We start from the raw sequence: 21,597 nt of genomic DNA on the forward strand, positions 1-21,597 counted from the left end.
TCTCTGACCGGAATCTCTCCCTCCCTGTCTGTCCCCTTGCCTGTCTTCTCCACCAGGCAGGGAACGCCTCTTATTCACTCTCTCAGGTGTGCACACCCCAGCCCCTCCTTGGAGATGACTTCTCCAGTCAGGACTGAATTCCCTGCTTCCCCCATAGCCCCTGAACGCAGCCCACCCGGCCTTCCTTCACTGCTGTTCACCACATCCTGTTTTCTTCCCCTGCACGAGGTCCCTGGAGGGCAGGAAGCCCACCTCACTTCTCTCTGTTCCCCGGAGGTGCTCTGCACCTAGCAGCTCTCCTCAGAATGTTTGTGGAAGTGCTGAAACTTGCCATTCCCTGTGCACAGCCCCGCAGTGGCTCCCGGGGGCTTGTGATAGGCTGGCCACCTGGGGCACACAGGGCAGCAGGTGACCTGTCTGCCTCCCAGATCAGCAGGGCTGCTGGGGTGCCTGCCACCACAGCAGGATTCCCTCAGGCTTCCAGTCAGCCTCCCATGTCTGCTGGTGGCCAGAGATGGCTGAAAATTTCCTCAGCTCCCTCCCGGCCCCTCAGTCCTCTGCCTCCCTCACTGTGCCTTCCTTCCATCATTTCCATCAGCCCAAATTCCTGGAGCTGGGCACACAGGTGCCTCCTAACTGCCCCCACTTCTGCCTCCTGATACACACATCCCTGACCCTGTCTTGAAACTTATATTTCTGTCTTTAAAGTATAGTCTCTGGTTGATCCAGGCCTCCTCTCCTGCATACTCGACAGGCAATTATGGCTGCAATTCCCCTTCCCCAAGCACCTCCCTGCTCTTTTCCACTGAACTGAATCCTCCCCACTGCAGGCCCGGCTCTGGTCTCCCTACTCCGTGAAGTCTCTGACAAAGAACTGGCTCTGTGAGCTACATTACACTCCTGTTGCAATCAGCACACACCACACCAGTTAATGTTTAATTGTCCTCCACAATTTTATTTAATGCACATCCATTTTCTTTGCCCACCTAGACGATAAGCTCTCAACAGTAAAACTAGTTCTTAAGTTGCTGGAGAAAGCAGGCCAGTGTAGGCTTTCTCTAAACTCTGGTAGCTTCTTGTATACCCAACTTCAGTAGAATCATCTATTAATGTCCTAATGTCTAACTGATAAAAAATCTTGGGCAGCCCTGAGAATAGATCACAGATTACACGGAAGCCTCACACCATAGACTTCCTGGGCTGGGAATTTAATGGACTAGCGACCCAACTTCAGCATTCAGTCCAGCTGGTTGGGAGAGCTTCCCCAGGGGTTAGAGAGACTAGGGTTTCCACACTGTGGGAGAAATTGTAGCCTGCCTTTGCGGTCACTGGGGAATGACGTCTGTGACTGGAGCAACGCTATGATGGGACCCATGCCCAAGGGAGGTGAGCCACCCGGCCCTCTGGCTGGCCTCACAGAGGAGCCTGCCTGGAGCCAGGGGGCGAAGCCAAGGGCCTTGTGACGTCCTGCCTGGCACTGGGCACCGTGACCATTCCCTCTTCAGGGCCTTCAAGTGGGGCTGGCTTTAGAGAGGGGCTTTAGCAAGCTGAGATGAGAAGTGAGGTACAAGTCACTCAGTCGTGTCCAACTCTTTGTGACCCCATGGATTATAGCCTGCCAGGCTCCTCTGTCCATGGGATTCTCCAGGCAAGAATACTGGAGTGGGTAGCCATTTCCTTCTGCATGGGTAGATGTTCCCATGTTGGGAACATCCTGGATCGAACCCAGGTCTCCTTCATTGCAGGCAGACTCTACTGTCTGAGCCACCAGGGAAGTCCAAGGTGGAGTTAGTGGTAAAGAACCTGCCTGCCAATGCTGGAGATGTAAGAAACACAGGTTTGATCCCTGGTCAGGAAAATTCCCTGGAGGAAGAAATGGCAACCTACTCCAGTATTCTTGCCTGGAAAATTCCACGGACAGAATTTTCAGCCTGGCGGTGACAGTCCATAGGGTGGCACAGAGTCGGATATGACTGAAGCGACTTAGCGCACACGCAGCATATGTAGCAGGCCGAGTAGGTCGGCAAGGGAGCCCCTGGAGAACTGTATTTGCAGCAACTTGCCAGCAGCTTCCTTTAGGTTGGGTTACAGGGGATTCCCTTCAAGTTAGACACGTGTCCATCCTGTGGCCGAGCCACCAGCAAGTCCGCGAGTGCTGGGGCCCGAGCCTCCAGGGAGCACTCATGGTGTGAGCCCAGGGTCTAGGAAGGGGAGTCCAGGGCCCAGGGCTCGAGCTCCTCTGTCCCCTCCAGATGCTGTGCTTCTATCCCCTACTCTTCACGTTGTCTCCTTCCTGCCGATTTCCTTTTCTGCAACCTGCAGCTTCTCTTCCAGGGGAGAGAGCTCTCTATCTGATTGCCTCACAGGCAGATTCCTCAGTGGCCTCTGCCTGGCCCATTTCAGGGCTGCCTTCCCCTCTTCCTCTGCTCTCCTCCCCTCTGGAAAACTTGCTTTTCTAGAGGGTTGCCATGGACGACGGTGATGGCCCCTGAGTTTCTGGAGCCCACATTTCTCCAGTCACCACATGAACTGAAATACCTGCTGAGCACGTACAGTGTGGAAGCTGGGGACACCAGGGGCCGGCCCCTGGCCTCTGCACTTGGGAACTCGCATGGTGGCGGAGGAGGTGGGCACACCAGCAGCTCATTGCAAGGGCTGTGATGTTAGGGAGGTGAGCAAGGCTGAGCAGTCCAGGGCGGGGTGGGCAGACAGGGTCGCACTGGGGAAAGATGGCCCAGGGGAAGCGACATCAGAGGGGCAGGGGGCTTGAAGAACGGTAGTAGTTGGCTGTAGCCTTGGGGAAATTCTGTGTTACACAGACGGAAATCAGAGAGAGCACGAGGGTCTTAGGGAACTGCCAGTGGGTCTTATCACTCAGTGTCCAGGGGTGAGAGCGGAGGTGGGACTGGGAGACGCAGGCAGTGGCTCCAGGGCAGGAAAGGCGGCCAAACAAGCCCCGGAAGGTGCTGAAGGGTCTTAAGCAGGGGATGAGTAGGTGATCCGACTGACTAGGTGATGCTGGGAATATTCATTTCTATTCACACAATGGGGAAAATGCAGAAGGAGGCTTGCTGCCACCCAGGTTCAATAGATGGAAGATGAGAGGCCTTGAGCTCTGCCCAGGGCCCGCGGTGGGCAGGGCCGAGCTGGCACTGGGCCCCATGCCTGTGCTGAGACAGGTGCGGGCATACAGAGAGGGCAGCGAGGGGAGAAGTTGGGACTCTCAGGTCCAACTAACTGAAGCAACCTTGATCTGATTTAAGCTACAGTGGACCCTGGCTGAGAGGATACAGGACCATGGACCTTAGCTGAGGCGATACAGGCTCAGGGCAAGATGAGAGAACTTGCAGAGGAGCCCTGGTTCAGAAGCGGGCGTCCCCAGGACCCTTTCCCCACCTCGCTCCCGTCCCTGCCTCCTTCCACCTGCTCCACCCTCCTCTCTGCGGCCCTTCCTCAGGCCCTCTGGCTGCAGGCACAGCCTGCTTGCCCCACTGACCTTGAGATGGTGAGTTATGGGCCAGCTCTGGGTTCCAGATCCAAGTTTCCAGGAAAGAGCGCTTCTGTTGTAAGCAGCTGCGGCCCAGGGTGTCGCATGCACAAAGCCAGGGGCTGGGTGGGGCTCACCGTGTGCAGTGGAGGGGGGTCCCCAGAGAAAGAGGACCATGTGCCAGCAGGCCACAAGTCTGTGAAGTCCTGAATGGCACGGTTTCCACCCCTCCCGGGTATACAGTTATATAGAACTGTATAATCTTGTAGGGACAAAGGACAGATTCCCTATAATCCAAAGGATTGTAACAATAATAATAGCTAATGTTTTTGAGCACTTACTCTATGCTGAGTACTTTGCTAAGTGATTCATAGTTATTTTCTTGCTTCATGACCCAGTGAGATAGATGCTGTTATTTCCAATTTACAGAAAATGAAAGGGAGGCACAAAGAATTCTAATTGAGTTTTCCTGTCCTGTTCCTGAGTCACAGCATGCCAGTCTTGGAGCAAAGAGGAGGAGAAAGACTGCCCTCTTACCCAGTGGTGCCCCGGTAAATGTTTATTAACCAGATCCATGTCAAAAAAAAAAAAAAAGCTCTGGTCTGTAGCATTTACTGATTTTCAAGGTGTGAATACTCCCATCATGGCTGCTTTCAAGCTGCCAGCTTCCTCAGACAGTTTGAGAGGCTCCCACACATGTATGTGTTACTCAGCTGTTTCCGACTCTTCGCGATCCCACGGACTGTAGTCTACCAGGCTCCTCTGTCCATGGGATTTCCCAGGCAAGAATACTGGAGTGGGTTGCCATTTCCTTCTCCAGGGGATCTTCCCAACCCAGGGATTGCACTCGGGTCTCCTGCCTTGCAGGCAGACTCTTTACTGTCTGAGCTACCAGGGAAGCCCCTCCGCATATACAGCCTCTCTTTTGGATGAGTTCTGCAGATTTAGAGCAGTGCTTCTCAAAGTGTGGTCTCTGAACTAGCTGCATTGGCTTTGCCTAAAAATGTGCAAATTTTCTGATCTCATCCCAGACCTACCTACTGACTCAGAATCCCTGGGGTAGAGGGGAGGAACAGCTCTCTGTTTTCAAGCCCTCTGGGGGTTCGGATGCACATTCAAGTTTGAGAACCTCTGGAGTGATGGGGTAACATGCCCTCTTGCAAACCCAGCTCGTCCCGGTCTTCATTTTCTGGTTGGAAGAATGGGGCTTGTTTCCCACTCCTCAGCAGATGGGCAAACTGAGGCCAGTGAGGTGAAAGTTGTTGGAAATGGGTGGGTGAGAAAAATGGATTAAGAAATCCTCCAGCCTGGGTCTCCTCCCCAATAAGGTAACGAGGGGAGGGGGTCTCTGCAGAGTCCCTCAACCCTGGCCCTCCGCTGGTCTGAAGGGATTGCCCATGGATTGCCCAAGGTTAGTGGGAGGGGGGTTCCAGGTAAAAGGCCTGAGCAGAGAGGAGAGAAACCCAGAGGAAAAGCTTAGGGCTCAGAAATGCCTGGCCCTGGGTCTTGGAGGCTGGTGCACAGAGGTCCCCAAACTGCAGTAAGTCCCAGGACGGTGCTGCAGTGTCCAGATCACAATCTCTGGGCCTCAGGCAGGGCCGGGAAGACCCGTGATGACTCCCAGTGTGGGGGAGGGGCAGGGGGGCTGGAGGTCCCGGTGCCGCCAGGCTTTTGTGAGACGTGTTTACCGTCTGGTCGTCTCAACAACTTCTCTCGACCCCAATCCAGATTTACCATTAACCAAAGACAAACAAATCGGGAGCCAAGCATCAGAAGTGATGCAAATTCCGTGTCAGCCCCGGGAGGCCCTGAAACACCTGGGCAATTAGCAAGGCCATGATGTCACCTGGAGAAATGCTTGGCTCGCGGGGCAGCTGTGGTCACGTGACACGGCGCGTGTGCGCGCGTCCCCCCCACCCCCCCACTCCCCCACTCCCCCACTCCCCACCCCCACCCCACCCCCACCCCCACCCCGGTCACACGGGCGGGCGGGGTGGGGAGGGGCTCCCCTCTGAGCTCAGAGCCACCGCCGGAGAACCAAAACACAAACAGAAAGTGTCCTGTCAGGGCGAAATCCGTAAGTCATGTGATGGGGCTGTTTTTCCACCTCCAAGTTCGAGTCATAGAAGCGAAGATTCAGAGCCAGCATTACGTAGCAAAATCAGGCCCTTCTGGGGTGCTGGCCTGGTTTGCTCTGGCTGGAAAACTGGGTCCCCTCACTCCGCTCACTCTCCTTTCAGGAAAGAAGCTGTGTAAGAAGGCGTTTCCTCAGAGGCACCGGCTCTAGAATTTCTTTAACAGAAACCCTGGACCCAACCCCCGCCTTCCCTACTGGATGGCCCCCTCCCCGTGCGGTCTCACCCCGGCTCAGCCTCCGTGTTGTCAGTCGGTCGGCCCCAGGGAGACGCCAGCCTCTCCTCCCTCCCACCCCAGAGTGGCCCACAGACGCTGAGTGAATGCCGGGGGCAAGTTGAATTTCTTAGGCCGTAGGGAGGTATGAGAGGTTGGGTGCCAAGGGGCAACTGCCTGCTTCCTTCTCTTGTCCCCTGTCTTCTGGGCTCCTGCTCTTTGCAAAGCAACTGTTGACCACCTGGATCCTGGCACTAGGCAATGGTATGGGCAGTATGTAAGTGGGCAGCCAGGTCACTGCCCTCAAGGGGCTCACATTCTACTTAGGAAGACAAAGCTCTCATAGCCCAACAAAGTAACAAGGGACAGGCAGCAGCATGTGACTTACCACAGACGTGCCGTGACGCTTGGCAGGAACTGTTTGGATGGTCCCTGTGTCGGACACACTGCATCTGAATTCTAACCTGGCCTCTCACCAGCCGCTGTGTGACCTTGGGCAAGTGGCTTACATTCTCTGAGCCCTAGTCCACACATCTATAAAATGGAGATAAAAATGTCCAACTCACAGGGCTGTTGTGAAAAATGAAATAAGGGCTGCAAAACAGCTGGTAAAATGCTCGGCACGTGGTGCTCAGTCACTAGGTCGTGTTCGACTCGTTGCGACCAGGCTCCTCTGTCCATGGGATTTTCCAGGCAAGGATACTGGAGTGGGCTGCCATCCTCCAGGGGGTCTTCTTGACCCAGGGATTGAACCTGCCTCTCCTGTGTCTCCTGCATTGGTGGATTCTTTACCACTAAGCCACCTGGGTGGCTATCCAGGCGCTATAGTAGGTATTTGATAAATTGTAATATTCCCCATACCTGGACTGAGATGAGCTGTGGAAGATGAACCATTTGTGCCTGGTCTCCAAACTTAGAGGAGATTAAAAGCAATAAAGTGAAAGTGCTAGAGGGAGGCTCAAAAAGAGAAGGGAAAATCAGCACATGAAAGCCTGACAGTGACAGAATCCTAGAAAAAGTATAAATGCAGGTGTGAAAATACAGTGGTGCCCAGGAACCATAAGGGTGAAATAAACAGCCACCCTTACTCCATAGTCTCCAGTTCAGTTCAGTTCAGTCACTCAGTTGTGTCTGACTCTTTGCAACCCCATGGACTGCGGCACGCCAGGCCTCTCTGTCCATCACCAACTCCTAGAGCTTGTTCAAACTCACGTCCATCGAGTCGGTGATGCCATCCAACCATCTCATCCTCTGTTGTCCCCTTCTTCTTCTGCCTTCAATCTTTCCCAACATCAGGATCTTTTCCAGGGAGTCACTTCTTTGCATCAGGTGGGCAAAGTATTGGAGCTTCATCATCAGTCTTTCCAATGAATATCCAGGGCTGATTTCCTTTAGGATTGACTGGTTTGATTTCCTTGCAGTCCTAGGGACTCTCAAGAGTCTTCTCCAACACCACAGTTCAAAAACATCAATTCTTCAGTGCTCAGCTTTTTTTATGGTCTGACTCTCATATCCATACATGACTACTGGAAAAACCATAACTTTGACTAGACAGACCTTTGTGGGCAAAGTAATGTCTCTGCTTTTTAATATGCTGTCTAGGTTGATCATAACTTTACTTCCAAGGAGCAAGCATCTTTTAATTTCATGGCTGCGGTCACTGTCTGCAGTGATTTTGGAGCCCAAAAAAATAAAACCTGTCACTGTTTGCAGTGCTTCCCCATCTATTTACCATGAAGTGATGGGACTGGATGCCATGATCTTAGTTGTTTGAATGTTGGGTTTTAAGCCAGGTTTTTCACTCTCCTCTTTCACCTTCATCAAGAGGCTCTTTAGTTCCTCTTTACTTTCTGCCATTAGGGTGGTGTCATCTGCATATCTGAGGTTAATGATATTTCTCCTGGCAATCTTGATTCCAGCCCAGCATTTCGCATGATGTCCTCTGCATATAAGTTAAATAAACAGGGTGACAATATACAGTCTTGATGTACTCCGTTCTCAGTCTGGAACCAGTCCATTGTTCCATGTATGGTTCTAACTGTTGCTTCTTGACCTGCATACAGATTTCTCAGGACGCAGGTAAGGTGGTCTGGTATTCCTATCTCTTGAAAAATTTTCCACAGTTTATTGTGATCCACACAGTCAAAGGCTTTGGCATAGTCAATAAAGCAGAAGTAGATGTTTTTCTGGACCTCTCTTGCTTTTTCTATGATCCAGTGAATCCAGGGCCATCATCATATCACAGGACAAGGGAACACACAATGTATTCAATACTCTCTAGGAAGCCAGAGATGAGCATAGTGGGCTTAAAAAATATTCTCATCAAAAGTATTTAACATTTTTTTTTTTAATATAAAAGTGCTTAAAGTGTGTGGGGCTGGTAAATTTTCAGGTGTCCAGAAAATTCACCTTCCACAACTTCTCGATGATTGGATTAGCTGAGTTTTCACTCTACTTTTTATACATTTGTCAGAGAGCTTAGAACTATGCTGAGCACATCATGGGGGCTTACCAGGCCCCTGTTTACTGATTAATTCATATAGTGTTGGAATTTCCCACCCCCCCCCCCCCCCCCACATTTTCAGCCCTTCTATGCATTCACTGAGGCAAGGGATGGGAACTATCTTCTCTTTGAAAGGCCAGTAACTGATCATCTCCAGCCTCCCCTGCTACCCCCATCAACCTGTCCCTCTTTCTGTACTTCAGGTTTTAGGCAGCAATAATAACAATTACAATAATGAAATTAGTAGGTTACATGTGTGTTGATACAAGGCTATGTATTGATACAACACCTTGTCTTTTTCCTCCCTTAAGTCCCACAAGGTAGGATTATTTTGGTTCTCAGATGCAGAAGGTGAGAGTCAGAGAAGTCAAGTAATTTGCTTCAGGCCACCCAGCTCCTAAGGAGCCCCAGACACATCTGACTTCTTCACCCTGTGTGCAGTCTCAGGTCCTTCCCAGAGGGGGCGCTCGAGCACAGCCACTGCCTGGGCCCCCCCACCCCCAACCCCCGCAGGCTCTAACACCAGGGGCCCAAATCTGGGGTGAAACCCGAGGCCCTAGGCTTTCCCTGGTCTAGAGACATCTCTGTGGAAGAGGAGGGAGTCGAGTTCCCTTTCCACTTGTTGAGCCTCGTAGGGGGCTGCGGGGACAGGAACGAGGCCCCAGGAGGAAGGCACCCTGCGTGTCACTGCTGGCCGCCAGCCCCAGGCAAGAACGTTGCCAGGACTCACCTCCCCAGGTCCTGGCAGGTGGCAGGAGGGACTTGGCGAGAGCAGAGACCACCACCCCCTACCCCCCGCCCTTGGTCCTCCCACCCTCTCCCTGACCCTGTCTCTGGGATCCCATCGAAAGGTGCTCTCATTTCCCACGTGTGTCCTCAGTTTGCCATTTGATTTTTGATTTTTATTTCATGCTAATTCTTTTTTTTTTTTTTTTAAGTGTAAAACGGATTCAACTATTCTGGCAATTAGCCCATAGATAAGTAAGATAACCCCTATGTTTGGAAATACCCACTTGGAGCAATCTGGGCCTCTCCACTCCCTTTTCCTCCTAACCCTGTCAGAGTTCTGTTCTGGAAAAACACCGAGAGCCTCCCCATCCCTGAACCCCCTTCTTTCCTTCCTCTCACATAGGCACGGAGCCTGGCAGGGACAAGGGAGCCAGGCCAATTCTGGACTTTGAATCGGAACTGCCATTTCCATGACCCTGGGTGAGCTATTGAACAGCTTTAGCTTTCATTTTCCTTATCTCTAAAAGGGAAACTGGAACTGCTCCCTCCCACGGGAAGATAACAGAAGCCTCCCCTCCCCGACCTGTACTTAAAGTGCCTGGCATGAGGTGAGCTCTTATTGGATCCAACTGTGGCCCCTTTCTTCCAGGAAGTCTTCCTCGATTGTCCCAATTTTGGCAGAGAGAGCTAACTCCCAACCCCATCTCTACTCCCCCCTTTTTCATTACTAACAAAACCCCAAGTTTATTTGGGGGAGCAAAGTGCCGAGCTAAGAAACTACATTTCCCAGCTAAGAAACTATGTTTTGAAGTGATGGTGTGCATGGGACACAGGTATGGCCAAGGAGAGGTATTGGGTTGGCCAAAAATTTCCTTCAGTTTTAAAGTAAAAATAAAAGACACATTTTTTTTTCTTTTTCACCAAGAACTTTATTGAACAATGTATTCACCATTTTGTTCCATTACCTTCTGCCATTTTTCAGGCAGTTTCATAATTCCATCTTCCCCAAACGTTTTATCGTTTTTTTGAGCAACAAACTGTTCCTAGGTGCCTTTTACAATCTTCCAAGGGATTGATATTTTTTCCATTAAGAGAATTTTGTAAAGACCAAAATAAATGTAATATCCGAGGGTGCAATGGCTGGTAAATACAGGGGATGAATCAGAACTTCCCAGCCAAGCTGTGACAGCTTTTGCCTGGTCATCAAAGAAACATTCGGCCTTGTGTTATCCTGGTGGAAGATTGTTTTCTGCTGACTAATTCTGGACGCTTGTCATCGAGTGCTGCTTTCAGTTGGTCTGGTCGGGAGTGGTACTTGTTGGAATCAATCATTTGGTTTCCCAGGAGGAGCTCATAATAGAGGACTCCTTCCAATCCCACCATATACACAACATCACCTTCACTGGATGAAGACCAGACTTTAGTGTGGTTGGTAGCGATTCATTTCACTTGCCTCACGATCTCTTCTATTCCACAGTATTATACAGTATCCACTTTTCATCGCCCATCACAATTTGTTTTAAAAATGGAATGTTTTTGTTACGTTTAAGTAGAGAATTGTATATGGAGACACAATCAAGAAGCTTTTTTTCGCTTATGTTGACTCCAAATATTAAAGCAATTAACATAACCAAGCTGGTGTAAATGGTTTTCAGTGCTTGATTTGGATATTCTGAGTATGTTGGCTATCTCCCTTGTGGTGTATTGCAGTTGACTGTTTTCAACTAATGCCTCGATTTGATCACTATCAACTCCAGCGGGTCTACCAGACTGTGGAGCATCATCCAGCAAGAAAACTTCAGCACGAAACTTTGCAAATCACTTTTGACACTTTTGATGAGTTACAGTACATTCTCCATACACTGAACACATTTTTTGCATTTCCATTGCATTTTTACCTTTCTTGAAGTAATAAAGATAATATGCCAAAAATGTTGTTTTTCTTCCATCTTCAGTATTAAAATGGCTACACAAAAATTGACCAATGTTGATTTTTTTAAAATGCATGCTAATATGAAAGCTATCACAATATAGTGTAACGAAATTGTTCCGAATGAAGTTAAAGACAACTAAATGTTACCTGAGCCATCTTACCAAAAAAAAAAAAAGAACTTTTTGGGCAGTCCAATAAGTGAAAGTTGCTTGAAGGGGCTCTGATAAAGCTCTTTAAAGGAAGTTGACTCAACTGTGCCACTTTGCTCCTTGCCCGCTTTCTCCTTTCTCTTGTCTGGAGTGAGTGATATCTGGAGCCACAGTGATCACGTTATGACCATACGGCAACCTTGAAGATGGAAGTCACATCTCATGGCAGAGCAGAAGAGCAGAAAGAGCCTGGGCCATGGAGGGCATGGTCCTTAAGACATCAGGATTTATGTTACATGAGGGCAGAAGAAGCCAGGTATTTAGGATCTCTATTACCTGTAACCCAACATGGTCTCCATAGATATGTGGCTTGGTGACCTTGCTCTCTTGGAGCTCCAGTCACACACACGGTCACAACTGTATTCAGAGAGATTTTTGGTTATAAGCAAAGTAGGCTACCAATCTAGATTTTTTGGAGCCCCGTTATGTGAGGAGTAGAAAGTTCCTGATTCATGTCGGGTAGCTGCACCCCAAAGCTACTGAGATCCTGCACGCAGCTGGGTTCTCTTTCATCTGGTCCTTGTCTTATGGGAGGAATGAAAGACAGTTGGATGCTGATTGCAAAGCCAACACTGTTCACAGGACTGTTGTTTAGCTGTTGTTGGTCAGTTACTAAGTCGTGTCCCACTCTTTTGTGACCCCATGGACAATAGTCCGGCCAGGCTCCTCTGTCCATGGGATTTCCCAGGCAGGAATACTGGAGTAGGTTGCCATTTCCTCCTCCAGGGGATCTTCCGGACCAGAAATGAAACCTGCATCTCCAGCATTGGGAGGCAGATTCTTCACCACTGAGCCACCAGGAAAGCCCTTGCAGGACTGTAGAATCTGTTGAATCAAAGGCAGAATGACAGGGAATGAATCAGCAGAAGCCTGCAGGTCTCCAACCTGCCTGTGGGGTTTGGGGAAAACTTGGTGCCCACTGATTATATGAATGTGACTTCTAGACCATGGAGAAGTAATGAGTCCTACCTTGGGCAGCATAAGTATTTCTTCATATGTCCACATTCTGCATCCCCAATGAGTTCAAGTTTGCAATTACATTTAAAGGCATTTATATACTCCCACATGCAAGTTTCTGTGCTAAGTGCTACAGGGAACTCAGAGATGAATAAGATCCTAGCTTTGCCCTCAGGTAGTTGGCAGTCGAGTTTGAGGGATGGCAAAAGCATATACGATTCTCACACAAATGCAGGAGGCTGTGGAAAGGCAATCATACAAGATGAGAAGGAAGGGGAAATACAAGAGTGGAGGAGACCTAGGCCCTGAAAGGAAAATGCCTCTGAGCTGGGCTTTGCAAAACAGATAGCATTTCAATGGGGAGCAGGGTGGGGAGGGCTTGCCCAGCCTGAAGGAGCAGCAGGGATAAAATCCAGAAAGGTCACAGGGCGTGGGGTGAGTTCAAATGGCCACAGTCTAGTAGGGCTACAGAGCCGGGAGCCTGAGGAGGTGAAACGTGGGTGCTGAGTGTGGGAGAGAAAGCTATGACTGAGTTTAAAAATAAGACAATGACACAGCACACACTGTGTGTGTAATACGTGCCAGCCACGGTTCTAAGTGCTTTCTGTGGATTAATTCACAACCACCCTCGAAGGTGAGGACTATTGCTCTGCCCGTTTCACTGGTCAGAAAACTGAGCTTTCACCAAGGACAAGTTTGTTTGCTCAAAGTCAGACCTCTGAGAAGAGCCAGGATTGAGCCCAGTTTGGCTCCAAGGTCTACTCTCTTAGGCGCTAAGCTGTCGTGTGATGCGGTGCTTGGTCTTCAGTCATGTTTGACTCTTTGCAACCCCATGGACTGCAGCCCTCCAGGCTCCTCTGTCCATGGGGATTCTCCAGGCAAGAATACTGGAGTGGGTTGCCATGCCCTTCTCCAGGGGATCTTCCCAACCCAGGTCTCCTGCATTGCAGGCAGATTCTTTACCATTTGAACTACTAGGGAAGCTGTCACAGGAAGGGTCAGACCATGGGTGGGGTGGCCGTGTTAAATGCCCCTCTAAGGGTTGTGGCTTTTCTTGCACAGTGAACGCTGGCTTCCCTTGGAGAAGCCAATGAGAAGTCATCAGAAATAGACTGGTGACTTTGATGCATCCTCCGGGGCTCCCTGAGGAAGGGCTGGAGCAGTGACAGAGTCAAGTCAGGATCCCACTAGGAGTCCAAAGTTCAGGTGAGATCTACGCCAGGGACTGGCCTGGGGCAGGGCCAACTGGTTAGAGCATCACTGCAGAAACATGCCAGGGTTTGAGCTTGTGAAGCTCTGAGTATATGTGATGTTAACTGATTAGTACTCAGGGAGCAAGATGAAGACTTTAAAGAGAGGAGGAAAGGGATGGAGGTGCCTGGGAGGAGTAGAAAGCCTGTTCAGATTTGATCAAACTTGTCCCCAGATGTATCCTACAGAGACGTCACCTGTATGTGGCATGATGTATGGGCAGGTGTCTACACCGCAGTATTTTCTGTAATAGCAAAGGCCTGGAACTAGGCTGGAAGTCCACCAACAGGATAGTGCTTGAATATGTTACGGTTTATCTGAAATTGAAATACTACATTTTTGTATTGCGTGTGAGGTAATGTGGTTTACACTTTTCTAAATGTTTGGAAAAAATGGAGAATATTTTGTGATATGTGAAAATTACATGATATTCAAATTTCAGGGTCCATAAATGAAGCTTCATTGGAGCGCAGCCACGTTTATTCATTTCTGTGTCATCTGTGTCTGCTTTTCCACCAATGGCAGAGTTGAAAGAGGCCCTATGACCTGCAAAGCCAAAGATATTTTACTATCTCATCTTTTAGAGAAAAAGTTTGTTAACCTGACAAAGGTCTCTGGAAGGTTGCACAAGAGATGAACCACAGTGACTGCCCTGGGGTGGGGAAGTCCAAAGGGCAGAGTTGGAAAGGAGACTTCTTGCAGTATGATGTTTGTAGTTTTTGAATTTTGAGTCATGTGAATGTTTAACCTATCTTAAAGCTTTTAATTTGAAATTTAAAAGAGGGAAAAAGGATGCTTCCCATCCTGACGGAAGAGAAGGGAGGGAAGGAAGAAATGGTACCCAGATTCTAGCCCTTTGGCAATAGATCTGGGTGAGGTCATGGGCCTCCAGCCAGGAGAGACTAACAAGTAAGTTTGGCCTTGACTTGCTAAACCACCCAAGACAGCTCCTCTTCCCTGGGGGTGAAGGGTCAGTGAGTCTCACCTGCCAAGAGGTCCTGCCACAGAAGGGCCTGGAAGACTGGTCTCTATCTCTTTGCCTGCTGTGATAACAAAGGAAACGGACAAGGAAACCCAGGCTGTGGCCTCATCAGTCATCTATAAACAAGAAACCAGTGGATTGGGAATGTGCAGCGGTGAGAAGGACACAAGGATTCCGGACACTGAGTCCTGCTCCTGCCTAGCCACCCACTGCCCCCGTGACCTTAGATAAACCATTTCCCTTTGGGGCCTAGCTCCATCTCTGTCAACAGGGGCTTGGACTAGACTGATGGAAATCCAACTGCCACTCCCCCACCCCCTTTTCCCGCTCCCACCTACTTTACCTATTGGGCATCCCCGCAAGACTTTACCGAGGCCCTGGGTTGAAAAAAACAACAGCAAACCAGTCCAAACGACAGCCAGTCTCGCTTAGATGGTCTCCAGGCCGAGGGGTTTCGTCACTCCATAACTCTGAGGGTCAAGCCACCTCCCCGGATACAATCCCTTCAGGTAGGGAGATCAAAGGAACATTCTTCAGTCATGGGCTGAGTAATGGGGATCCCCAGAGCTCTGGGTGATGGCTTTTCTGATAAAGCAGCGTCGGGCAGGAAGTGGCTGCTGGGAGGGTGGTGTCAGTGCACATGGTGGACGGCTCCTCTGGAGCAGACCCAGGCAGATGCCTTAACAGCCCAAGAGCTGCAGCCTGCTGGTCGGTCCCTGGGGAGGTCCTGCTAGAGGCAGGGCACCTTCAGTGGGGGTTGTTCCCCCTGAGCAAGGCAAGTGGCTGCATCTTCCTGGCTCTCGTGGTCAGGAACAGCCAGCCCAGAGGCTGGCCAGCATCCTTAGAGAGGACTGGGTGTAGGGCCCACGGCTGCCCTCCAGGCTGGGAAGCCTCTCCTCTCCCTTCTCCCTCTGCCTCCCTGTCATAACTTTGTCCTAAGTTTTGCTCCAAAATTTTCCTCTTGAACACAGAAGCCAACTGGGAGGTGCTCCTGACTCCCAAACTTGAGATTGAGCAGCAACAAAAATGATCACAATAGATTATAACTTACAGAATAAGAGGGAAAAATAGGAAATAATACGTCTGTAATGATACAGTAAATATTTGAGTAAACAAATAAGGGAAAAGGGAGAGCCTTCTTACAGAAAAAATTCTGACTGTTGAATATTCGAAGGCGTGAAGGAAATAGAAAACCACCCCTTGGCAGACACCCACGGTCGTGATTGTTTTAAGCAAGACTCATCAGCGGAAACAAACATTTGCGTGAAAATAAGATGAGAAACAGGATGTTTACATCATCTCAAAGTAGTTCCCCATGAGATGCCTATTAACTCAACGGGGAAAAGAATAACTTTACAGTGGAAAAACCTGCAGACCCCACCTAACTCGGGTGATCAGAATCAACAAGTAACAGCTTATTGGCCTCGTGTGCTGCCTGATATGATGTGCTGAGAAGCGCACAGCATCACTTCTGTGGTGTTCTTGTCAAAATGCATAACCTGGGGCTTCCCTGGTGGCTCAGTGGTAAAGAATTTTGCCTGCTAATGCAGGAGATACGGGTTTGATCCCTGGTTTGGGAAGATCCCACGTGCCTCGCAGCAACTGAGCCCATGTGCCACAACTGCTGAGCCTGAATGCTGCAACTCCTGAAGTCTGTGAGCCCTAGGGCAAACAAGAGAAGCCACGGCAATGAGAAGCCCGCACATCGCAACTAGAGAGTAGATCCCACTCGCCACAACTAGAGAAAAGCCTGTGCAGCAAAAAGATCCAGCGCAACCAAAAATAAAAAATAAATAAATTTGGAAAAAAAATGCACAACCTGAGGACACAACAGACCAACTCCCATGGAGGCATACTTTACAAAACCGCTGGCTAGCACTCAAGAGCATGAAGGCCACGGCCGAGTAGGATGAAGGTGCTGTCCCAGCTGGAGAGACTAAGGAAACATGTGCTACGGTGATCCTGGATTGTCTCTGGACCAGATGGGGAACTTGATGAAATCTGAATGAGGTTTGTAGCTAATGCTAATTTCCTGGTTTGGATGACTGTACCGTTAATTTGTATAGTGTTAACATGTGTGGAAACTAGGTGAAGGGTATTTGGGAATTCTTTGTACTGTTTTGGCAATATTTGTAGAAGTCTGAAGTTATTCTGAAAAAGTGAAACAGAAACTTTTTCCTGAAAAAGTAAAACAGAAACCTTTTCCTCCTTTGGCCGACTTCCCCGGTCACTCCTAGCTGCGCGTAGCCAGCTGCTGGACGTGGTGTATGCATATGATTTATTTATGTGTCTGCCTCCTTCAAATCCTGAGTTCTAGGAGGGGGTCCATGTCTCATTAATCTTTGCTTTGGTCTCATCTTATAAATCTTATTTGGGTGGGAGCTGACTGGCTATTCCTCATCAAGAAACTCTGTCCTCTATCCACTCCCACTGTAAAAAGCACCATGGTCCTTTCAGCTGCTTAGACGCCAAAGTCCTGGGGATTGTCATCCATACGTCCCTTTTTCTCTCGCTCCAGGACTGGCAAGTCCTGTTGGAGTTCTCCAAAGTTCATCACGAACCAGAGCTCTTCTCCCCTCTCCTCTGCCAGTGCTCTCAGCCAGGGGTTCTCATTTCTCCTCTGAACGTGAACCTCGCTCTCCTAACTGGTCTCCCCTTACCCGATCCTCAAGCTTATTTTCCACAGAGCAGCTGGAGGGATCTTTTAAAGGGAAAAGTTGGGTCTCACGTCACTCCATTGAGTGGTTTCCCATTGCAGTTGGTGTAAAACCCCAATTTCCAGCACGTTCCATGAAGGTTCTATTCTCTCTGCCCTCGCTTGCCCTGCTCCAGCCACACGGGCCTTTCCATAGATACGCGGAGTTAGTTCCCGTGTCTGGGGTGTGGGTCTTCTGCCGATTTTTCTTCTCAACATTCAGGCTTCAGCCCAGTTGTTACCTCCTCAGATAGACCTAAACTGATCTGTTAGCTAAATTAATCCTTTTTGTGTGTTAAGCTTGTTGAAAGTGAAAGTGTTAGTCACTCTGCTGTTGCTGCTGCTGCTAAGTCGCTTCAGTCGTGTCCGACTCTGTGCGACCCCATAGACGGCAGCCCACCAGGCTCCCCCGTCCCTGGGATTCTCCAGGCAAGAACACTGGAGTGGGTTGCCATTTCCTTCTCCAGTGCATGAAAGTGAAAAGTGAAAGTGAAGTTGCTCAGTCGTGTCCAACTCTTTGCGACCCCATGGACTGCAGCCTACCAGGCTTCCCTGTCCATGGGACTTTCCAGGCAAGAGTCCTGGAGTGGGTTGCCATTGCCTTCTCCGTTAGTCACTCAGTCCTGTCCAGCTCTTTGAGACCCCATGGACTGTAGCCTACCAGGCTCCTCTGTCCATGGGATTCTCCAGGCAAGAATACCAGAATGGGTTGCCATTTTTCTCCTCTAGGGGCTCTTCCGGACCCAGGGATTGAACCCAGGTCTCCAATTTCATTATCTTGTTTTATTGCAGGTGGTAATTATTGTACACTTTACCATCTGAGCCACCAGGGAAGCCCATTAGTTTGTTAGGGCTTCCATTACAAAGCACCACAGACTGGTGGCTTAAACAGCAGAGATTTACTATCTCCTATTCTGGAGGCTAGAAGCTTCTAAGATCAAGGTGCTGGCAGAGTCGGTTCCTTCTGAGGGCTCTGGGGAGAACTTGCTCCGAGCTTCCAAAGGATGGAGCCATCTTTGGTGTTCTTGACTCTGAACTCTCTTCCTCTTCACGTGGCATGCTCCTGGTGTGCCTGTCTCCACATTTTCCCTTTTATAAGGATACCCATCATATTGGATTAGAGCCCACCCTAATGATCTCTTTTTAACGCAATTACCTCCATAAAGACTCTACCTCCAAATAAGGTCATACTCTGGGCCTTGGGACTTCAACAGCTTTTGGGGGAACACAGCTCAACCCATAACCCTTCCCATTCCCTTGTTTTATTTTGGTTAGCCCCTTTATAACCATCTTAGTGATCTCATTTGTTTGTGGTCATTGTCCATGCCCCTCCATTACAACATAAGCCACATGAGGGCAAGGATCTACCCCAACTTTGGTGTTCGGTCCTTTTCCAGCCTTGCAGAGGGACACTAGCCCCTATTTCCATAACCATGTCACCCTGCCGAGTGGTTTCCCATTACAGCTACTATAAAACCTGTTTCCAGCATATTCCATGAAGGTTCTGGATCCGTCCCTCGGCTTCTCCCAGATAAAAGGAACAGACTTACCCTCATTTCTTTTCATAAGCAACTGATGTGCTTACTACACATTCATCACTTAGCTCAAAGACCAGTCAAAGATCTGCAGCATCAATACCGAGATCAGCCATGAATCTCAAAGCCCCATAAGTGCTCTCCCTCTGGCCAGTGCAGCTTAGCCTGAGGGCTGTGGAACTAGATGGCTTGGCTCCACCACTTAAGCTGAGACCTGGGTGATACATCACTTACTCACACTTTGCCTCAGTTTCTCCAACTGTAAAATGGAGAGAATTTTTTTTTTAAACTGTAGACAATTTTACGAGTATCTCCCTAGTAAGTTGTTGTATAAAAAGAGATCCATACGTGATGAACAGAATGTTTGTCCACTAGGAAGTGCTTTATGCTAATCTGGGTCTCATCTTTTATATCTGGTCTGAGGTCTTAGGAAGTCCTGGTGGACAAAGGGACCAGAGCCCAGGAGGCCTCTGTGGTCAGCTGGGCACACAGAGGCTCCAGGTTACTGCTCGGTCTCCATCCCCATCTGCCCCCAAGATAGCAAGCCAGCATTGGGGAGACTTTGGCCTTAAGATGCCGGGTGGGCCTTGGAGTTTCACTGGTAACTTCTGGCTGATTGAGGAGAAGAAAAAGGAGGATCTGAGTCCTCAGAGTCTTTCTGAGCACCCCATGTGAGGTATGCGCTTCCAGATGACTCAGCAGGCTCAGTTTCCTTGGAATCGGCCACTCTGGCTGGAAACTGATCGTGTGGTAACAGCCCCACTCAGCCACCCCCAGAAAAGCTGACCCACCACTCAACTGACTTCCTGATTTAGCCACTATATATAGCCATATGGGTAGACCTTTCTATATGTGTGCACTTAGAAACCAGCAAGCCTAAAAATACCCCTGCCTCATAGCTTATTTCTTTGCTTTCTGTAGGTTCCTTGTTCTAATTTTACCGCTCAGGAGACTGGAAATTGCTGTCAGAATGGAGTGACCTCCGTGGGTGGCAGGAGGGCCAGAGGACAGGCTCTGTTTGAGAGCTGAGGGTATCCATTCCTAGCCCAGCTCTAAAGCCAGTGTGCTGTGATGCTTGGAATATCCGCCTCCTTGCTAGAGCTCAGCGTCCTTCAACTGAAGGAAGACCTGAACTTGACGGTCTAAGGTGTTTTCTTGCTCTTCCTTTCATTGGCTCAGTGCAAAAGCTGACACAGACACATCAGAACAATTGATTCCTGTTCATTCACTCAGTTGACAAGTATTTGTTGAACACTTAACTGTGTGTCTGGTAAAAATCTCTAACCTTAGGGACTTAAATTCCCATTTGTTCTCAGTCACGCTCAGTCTCCTCTGACTCTTTGAGATCCCCTGAACTATAGTCCTCCAGGCTCCTCTGTCCACGGGATTCTCCAGGCAAGAATACTGGAGTGCATTGCCATTTCCTTCTCCAGGGGATCTTCCCGACCCAGGGATCAAATCCATGTCTACTACATTGCAGGCGGATTCTTTAACACTGATTATCCAGTAGGGGTGACAAATAGTAAACCAAATAAATAAAGATTATACGGCTTCCCTGGTGGTCCAGTGGTTAAGACTCCACCTTCTAAGGCAGGAGGTGAGAGTTCGATCCCTGGTCGGGGAGCTAAGACCCCACATACCTTGGGACCAAAAGCGTAGACCAGAAACAACATTGTAACAAATTCAATAAAGACTTTATTAAAAAAAAATAAAGACATAAAAATATTTAAAAGTTAATAAAAAATAAAACAAATAAATATTATAGTATGTTTGGTGATAGGTATCATGCAGAAAAAGAAAGTGATCACAGGACAGAAATTGGAGGAGGGTGGTGCAAGGAGGCTGGGGAAGACCTCACCGAAAAGGAAGTTTTTGTACAAAGACAGGAATGAGGCTGCGCCCAGGAAGAGAGGCAGTGAGCACGTGGAAACCTGGAAAGGCATCCAGGCCGAGGAGCTGCAAACCCCAACCCCTCAGGTTGGGAGCATGCCTGGTGAGTTTGAGGCCCCTGTGGTTGGAGGGGTGTGGGAAGGGGAGCAAACCCTAGGAATGCAGGCGGAGAGGTAGTATGGACCACTGCTCCAGACAGCATGGGGCCCCGCTGAAGGGCACTGCCCTGACCCCTGTCTTCACAGGATAGTCTACCTCCTGGGATGTTCACAACAGACTACAGAGCGCAAGAGTGGAGGCAGGGAGACCATTGAGGAGACTACTGCAAACCAGGCAAGGGCTGATGCGGGCTTGGAGCAGGGTGAGGGAGACATGGGGAGAAGCGGTCAGAATCTGCATGTGTGTGGAAGGCTTTGCTGATGGAGTGGGTGCGAGTATGAGAGAGACAGAGGTCAGGACTGACTCCAAGGTTTTCAGCTTGAACAATGATGAAACTGTCATGAATTCAAGTGAAGAAGACTATGGGAGGAGAAAAGATCGAGGACTTACTAGTTTTCGACCCATGAGGAGAGAGATGCCTATTACACAGCCCAGTAGAGGAGCTGAGTGGACAATTGAGTATGTGTCTGGGGGTCGATTTATTGTTGCTTAGTTGCTCAGTCATGTCCGACTCGTTCGCGAGCCCATGGACTGTAGACAGCCAGGCTCCTCTGTCCATGGGATTCTCCAGGCAAAGAATGCTGGAGTGGGTTGCCATTTCCTTCTCCAGGGGATCTTCCTGACCCAGGGTTGGAGCTGCAACTCCTGCCTGGCAAGCGGATTCTTTACCACTGAGCCACCTGGGAAGCCCTCCACTCTGGTACCTGTGCTTATAAGATGCAGGATGGAGCTGTGCTCGGATCGCAGCAGGAAACCCTTTCCCAGCTGTTGTCCAGGATGCACATGGAATCCAGGTTCCTGCCTCAGCTCCCACTGGCCTGAGGTCTTCTGCAGGGGGCCTGAGGCAGCTGGTCCCAGTGCGGGGTGGGCCTGGGGAGGCTGTCAGCCCTGCCCCAGCAAGCCTTCTGCAGGCCCTGC

At 49.6% G+C, this 21,597-nt stretch overlaps 2 long non-coding RNA genes across 3 annotated transcripts; one reads left to right on the forward strand and one right to left on the reverse strand.

Annotated features, from left to right (window-relative positions):
• Nucleotides 1-13,141: 13,141 nt before the first annotated feature.
• LOC123333626 lies at nt 13,142-15,987 on the reverse strand. Of its 2 annotated transcripts, none has more exons than XR_006551032.1 (4): nt 15,452-15,987; nt 14,744-14,903; nt 14,404-14,516; nt 13,142-13,964 (listed from the first exon to the last, which is right to left on the reverse strand). It is a non-coding gene; the product is annotated as an uncharacterized LOC123333626 (long non-coding RNA). The 2 variants fall into 2 exon arrangements; XR_006551031.1 differs by having other exon boundaries at nt 15,544-15,985.
• Nucleotides 15,988-16,109: 122 nt separating this feature from the next.
• LOC123465781 lies at nt 16,110-21,234 on the forward strand. Its single transcript, XR_006641065.1, has 3 exons — nt 16,110-16,410; nt 20,513-20,623; nt 20,766-21,234. It is a non-coding gene; the product is annotated as an uncharacterized LOC123465781 (long non-coding RNA).
• Nucleotides 21,235-21,597: the final 363 nt, after the last annotated feature.

Source organism: Bubalus bubalis, chromosome 5 (genome assembly GCF_019923935.1).
Source record: "Bubalus bubalis isolate 160015118507 breed Murrah chromosome 5, NDDB_SH_1, whole genome shotgun sequence".
Taxonomy (NCBI): Eukaryota; Metazoa; Chordata; class Mammalia; order Artiodactyla; family Bovidae; genus Bubalus; species Bubalus bubalis.